The following is a 6,654-nucleotide window of genomic DNA, read 5'->3' as shown; positions in this document are numbered from 1 at the left end:
GAAAGTCCCCAAATTATTAGATGGTGGCTTTTCTTTTGGCCCAAGCCTCCCTCAGAGTCTTGGGGGAAGCTCCCCCAGACAGTCCTAAGGACTGCACACCAATTGCACAGAGGCCAAAGGAAATTTTGTATAGCTCAGAATTATACAAGAGGGAATGAGAATAATCTAAAATCTCATGAGGAACATTTCCCAGGGCCATTGATGGCCTCTGGAGGAGGAATGAGTTTTAAAAAAGTCCCTGGGGGGCACCTGGGTGGTTCAGTCGGTTACGCATCCGACTTTGGCTCAGGTCACGATCTCACTGTCGGTGGGTTCGAGCCCTGCGTCGGGCTCTGGGCTGATGGCTCGGAGCCTGGAGCCTGTTTCCGATTCTGTGTCTCCCTCTCTCTCTGCCCCTCCCCCGTTCATGCTCTGTCTCTCTCTGTCTCAAAAATAAATAAACGTTAAAAAAAAAATTAAAAAAAAAAAAGTCCCTGGTTGAGAGGGTCACTCTGTCAAAATCCGCTGCCTCTGCCCTCCAGTCGACCCACCAACGGATCTGCCCTGGCCAGTGGGGGCCTTAGAAAAAAGGTCTGGGGACAACTCCTGAGTCAGGCAGGGATGAACTATTTCAGGAAACTGTCTTTTCCCACACAGCTGCCAGAGCCAGGAGCAGCCCCTGTGCTGCTGCTCAGGAGAGAGGTTCTGTGACCCCACAGTGAGACACATTCTTCTCTAGGCTTTGCTTCTGTTGTCCCTGTAAAGGAGGCAGAAATTCCCCCCACAGTAGGGGCGCGAGCTCATGAAGGAAGTGGCAATGTTTGAAGCCTGTTCATGACACGGTGTAGGCACAGAATTGCTTTCTGCAGTAGTAAAGAGAGTCAGGGGTAGACAACCCTACTGGGGGACAAAAGAGGCGCCTCAGAGGGGGATAGGTGTATGGAACGAAGCAGGTGTACGGGACAGACACTGCCTGCCCCTTCCTGGAAAGGGTGAGTGGCTCAGTTCAGTGGAGACTGGGGTGAGCTGGAGAAGTGGTGGGAGGTGAGGTCGGAGAATAGTTGTTCCTTAGAGAAGGGTTCTTTTTGGTTTTAAAAGAATCATTAAACTCTTTTTTTTTTTTTTTTTTTTTTTGGAAAAGGTAATACAGTCACAAGGCACAAAACTTAAAAGGTACAAAGGGACTACAGAGAAAGTTCTGTCTTCTACTCCCATCTCTCAACCACTCGGATGCCCCCTCTGGATGCACTAAGCATCACATCAGCCATTTCTTGGAATCTTTCTGGAGCTGGAGAGGATCTGCAAATTAGCAGATAACACACCCACCATGCGTTTAGATGTATAGACACATATGCATATACATACTCCCCTTTCTTTACAAATGATAGTGTGTTGTACACGCTCTTGAATACCTTGCTTTATTGGGTTTGGCAGATACTGCCCAAGAGTCTTCCAAAGTGGCTATTTCAATTTACACTTCCACCAGTAACATAGTAACATTTGGTGTTATGCATCTTTTATCTATCAATCATCTAATCTATCTATCTATTTATCATCTCTCTGTTTATTCACTCATTCATATTATTATTGACTCACAGATTTCCTATTTTATTCAATGGGTTGTAACCTAATACCCTATTTATTTACAGTTTTATTAAGGTATGAGTTGGATAAGAAAGCATACATATTTATAGTGTATGACTAGATAAGTTTTGATGTATGAATACACTTGTGAAACCATCATCACAGTCAACATAATGAACATGTCTACCAACCATTGAAGTTTCCTCATGTCTCTTTGCAATCCATCTTTCCCTTTTCCATCCCCATCCTCAGGGAACCAACCACTGGTCTGCTCTGTCACTATAGATTAGTGCATTTTCTAGAATTTTAGATAAATGGAAGCCTATAGTATGTATTCTTCTTGTCTGGCGTATTTCACTCAGCATGATTATTTGGAGATTCATCTGTGTCATTGCATGTATCAGTAATTCATTTTATTGCTAAGTGGTATTCCATTTTATGGATATACCACAAATTATCCATCCAGCTGTTAATGGACATTTGGATTATTTCTGGTTTTTGTTTATCACAAATAAAGCTGCTATGAACATTTATGTGCAAGTCTTTGTGTGGACATATGTTTTCATTTTCATTTCCTTTGGGTAATTGCCTGGGTGTGGAATGGCTATTTATTTATTTATAATGTGAAATTATTCTTTTATTTTGGAAGTGTCATTTGTTTAATTTTTTATTGAAGTATAATTAACACATAGTGTTATATATAATTAATTAATTCAAGTGTACAAGATAATGACTCAACAATTCTATACAGTACTCAGTGCTCATCACGATGAGTAGTACTCTTAATCCCCTTTATCTATTTCCCCCATTCCCCTACCCACCTCCCCTCTGCCAAACACCAGTTTGTTCTCTGTATTTAAGGGTCTGTTTTTTTGTTTGTCTCCTTTTTTTCTCTTTGTTTGTTTTGTTTCTTAAATTCCACATATGAGTGAAATTGTATGGTATTTGTCCTTGTCTGACATTTCACTTAGCATTATACTCTCTAGGTCCATCCACGTTGTTGCAAATGGCAAGATCTCATTATTTTTATGGCTGAGTAATATTCCATTATCTATCTATCTATCATCATCATCATCATCATCTATCATCTATGTATCTATGTATCTATCTGTGTATGTATGTATGTATCTATCTATCTATCAATCATCTATCTATCTCTATCTCACAGCCTCTTTATCCATTCATCTATTTTTGGAAACTTGCATTGCTTCTTTATCTTGGCAATTGTAAATAATGCTGCAATAAACATAGGGCACATATACCTTTTGAATTTTTGTTTTATTTGGGTAAATACCCAGTAGTGGAAGTACTGGATCATATAGGGATTCTATTTTTAATTTTTTGAGGAAACTTCATACTCTTTTCCATAGTGGCTGCACCAGTTTGCATCCTCAACAATAGTACATGAGGGTTCTTTTTCTCCACAACCTTGCCAACACTTATTATTTCTTGGGTTTTCGATTTTAGTCATTCTGACAGGTTTAAGGTGATAGGAAGCTGGGTCTCTTCCCTTAAAGAGGAAATGCCATTTATTTTTCTTTTTTTATTGTGGTAAGATACACATAACAAAACTTACCATCTTAGACATTTTAAGTGTACTATTCAGTGGTGTTAAAAACATTCACACTGTTGTGCAACCATCATCACCATCCATCCCCATAACTCCTTTTATCATGTAAAACTGAAACTCTATATCCAATAAACAATGACTCCCTATTATCCCCTCTCCTTAGTCCCTGGAAACCACCATTATACTTTCTGTCTTTATGATTTTGACTGCTCCAGGTATGTCTTATAAATGTCTTTTTGTGACTGGCTTATTTCACTTAGCCTAATGTCCTCAAGGTTATCCATGTTGTAGCATATTGAAGAGTTTCTTCCTTTTCAAGGTTGAATAATGTTTCATTATATGTATATACTACATTTTGCTTATCCATTCATCTATCATTGGACACTGGGTTGTTTCCATGTTTTAGCTACTGTGAAAAATGCTGCTATAAAAGTGTGTGTACAAATATCTCTTTGAGACCCTGTTTTCAATTCTTTTGGGTATATTCCCAGAAGTGAAATTGATGGATTATACGGTAATTCTGTTTTTGATTTTTTGAGGAACCACCATACTGTTTTCCACAGAACCCATAAAGAATGATGTGGGCTCTGGGGTTGAGACAGAAGTCCTTGTGTTAAATAAGTAATGTAGTTACATTCAAGATAATTCTTCCTTTCCAATTTGGATGACTTTTATTTCTTTTTCTTGCCTTGCTTTGGCTAGAATTTTCAGTACTGTGTTGAATAGATGTGGAGAAAACAGGAATCCTTTTATTATTCTTTATCTCAGAGGAAAAACTTTTTGTCTATCACCATTGAGTATAATGTTTGCTCTATTTATTAGGATTATATGAAATATCTTTTTTTTTTTTTTTTTTTAAATTTTTTTTTTCAACGTTTATTTATTTTTGGGACAGAGACAGAGTATGAAGGGGGGAGGGGCAGAGAGAGAGGGAGACACAGAATCAGAAACAGGCTCCAGGCTCTGAGCCATCAGCCCAGAGCCTGACGCGGGGCTCGAACTCCCAGACCGCGAGATCGTGACCTGGCTGAAGTCGGACGCTTAACCGACTGCGCCACCCAGGCGCCCCTAGGATTATATGAAATATCTTTTAGGGAGAATGACATATCTTTTTGCTCAAAAGTATGTTATGTTTTCCCAATTGTTCACATCTTCTTTTGTTCCCTGAGGAGTATTTCAAAGATATCTTCATGTAGATATTGAACATTTGTTAAACTTATTTCTAGTTATATTACATTTCTGCCTTTTATAAAAGGAAGTCTCTTGTTCATTTATATCTTCTGATTGGTTTCCATTTGTGTGTGTGTGTGTATTTTGTTTATTGTACATTAGTTTATTGTACATTTGTTTACTGTACATTAGTTTTGTATGTAGTCATCTTTTTTTTTTGAGAGAGAGAGAGCAGGGGAGAGGGGCAGAGGGAGAGAGAGACAGAGAGAGAGAGAATTTCAAACAGACCCCATGCTCAGTCTGGAGCCCAATGTGGGGCTCAATCCCACAACCCTGGAATCATGACCTGAGCCCAAATCAAGTCAGATGCTCAACCCACTGAGCAACCCAGGCATCCTTATACCTAGTCATCTTATCAAATGGTCTTATTGTTTATAATTCTTCTTTTTTATTGGATTCTTTAGGTTTTCTAAGCATAAGATGATCCTTGCCAATAATAATAATTTAAATCTTCCTTTCCAATTTTTATATCTTTTGTTTCTTTTTCTTGCTTAATTGCTTTGTCTAATTCCGTAGCAACGTTAAATAGTAGTATGGGTACTAAATCCTTTTCTTGTTCCTGAAATGAATGGGAATACTTCTAATGCTTTTCCACAGGCTATAGCTATTTTCTCTCAGCTCTTCACTGCCCTTTTATACTTTGCTGTATTGCTGAGGTTGAGTCAGCATTTACCTGGCTCATTTGCTTGCTGGCTTCTTTGTGGGTTCTGCCGAATAGTAAACATTGGAGGGAGATCAGACTGTGGGAGGAAGAGGGTATATTCCTGCTTCCAGCTACACAGTGTGGCAATTGCTGGCAGTGGTGTTCCATAGCAGCAATGGAGATGGGGTGATCCCAGGTTCTATCAGCCTGCACCTTTTCAGCAATTCCAGCACTGCCCTCTTTGGCAGATCTAGAACACATGACAATGTTGACAGGACATCAGCAGTGTTTGTGGGCTCCAGCCCAGGGCTCTTAGCAGCTTATGATCTTTGGGTATCATTTTTTCTTCCTTTTGCCCCTTCAAACTTCCTAACTTCTCCCTTTAGTTTAACATTTTTTAATTAAGTTTTTGGTTTAACATATTAAAACATTTTTAATGTTTATTTATTTTTGAGAGAGAAGGAGAGAGATAGAGAGAGAGAGAGAGAAAGAGAGAGAGGGAGACACAGAATGTATCAGTATATCCAGGCTCTGACCTATCAGCACAGAGCCTGATGTGGGGCTCGAACTCACAAACTGTGAGATCATGACCTGCGCTGAAGTCGGATGCTCAACATGAGACAAAGTATCTGGCTCAGCATCTGATATTGGCTTAGGTCATGTTCTCATGGTTCGCGAGCTTGAGCCCTGCTTTGGGCTCCACAGTGCAGAGCCTGTGTGGGATTCTCTCTCTCCCTCTTTCTCTCTGCCCCTGTGGGACTCTCTTTCTCCCTCCCTCTCTCTCTGCTTCTCTCTCACTAGTGCCCTCTCTGTCTCTCAAAAAAAAAAAAAAAAAAAAAAAAGAGGGATGTGGACTTTGGGGTTGAAATAAAAATGATTAATTGTGTTAAATAAGTATTGAGATGAATGGCTCATACCAAATCCTCTGTCCTCTTAAAACCTCTCTTACCCTTGCTTCCCATTGATGAATTTACACTGTGGTTTATGGCAGAAGTCATCAGATGTGAACTTCTTTATTTTCTATCACAAGGCCTACACATTATCTGCATCGTCTCCCATTTTCCTCTCTTATAATGGAGGGTATGATGCTACCCCTGTTGAGGGTCAATCTGTCTATTTATTCCTATATTATACCTCCTCTCACTTTCTTAATTTCTCACATAACATTTCAGCTTTACTGAGATATAGTTCACAATTCACATACCTTAAATCTCTCCAGTTTAAGTTATGAAATTCAGAGTTGTGCAACCATCGTTGCAATAAATTTTAGAATAATTGATGGCTCCAGAAAGAAACTCTATGCCTATTAACAGTCACTCCCTATTTCCTCAACTCCCCATCACTACCAATCTGCTTTATTTCTATGGCTTTAGGTATTATGGATTTGATATAAATGGAATCATACTATATGTGGCCTTTTGTGACTGGCTTCTTACATTTAGCAGAATGTTTCCAAGGTTCACCCATATTGGAGCATGTATTAATACTTTTTCATATTTTTTTTAAATGTCCAAATAGCATTCCATTGTATAGATATACTATAATTTGTTTATGCATTCATCAGTTGATGTGTGTTTGGGTTGTTACCACTTCCTGGGTATTATAAACAAGCTACCATGATTTTTTTTTTTTTTAATTTTTTTTCAAC

This window comes from Prionailurus bengalensis, chromosome B4 (genome assembly GCF_016509475.1).
Source record: "Prionailurus bengalensis isolate Pbe53 chromosome B4, Fcat_Pben_1.1_paternal_pri, whole genome shotgun sequence".
In the NCBI taxonomy this organism is placed as follows: Eukaryota; Metazoa; Chordata; class Mammalia; order Carnivora; family Felidae; genus Prionailurus; species Prionailurus bengalensis.
This window is presented reverse-complemented; position numbering follows the sequence as displayed.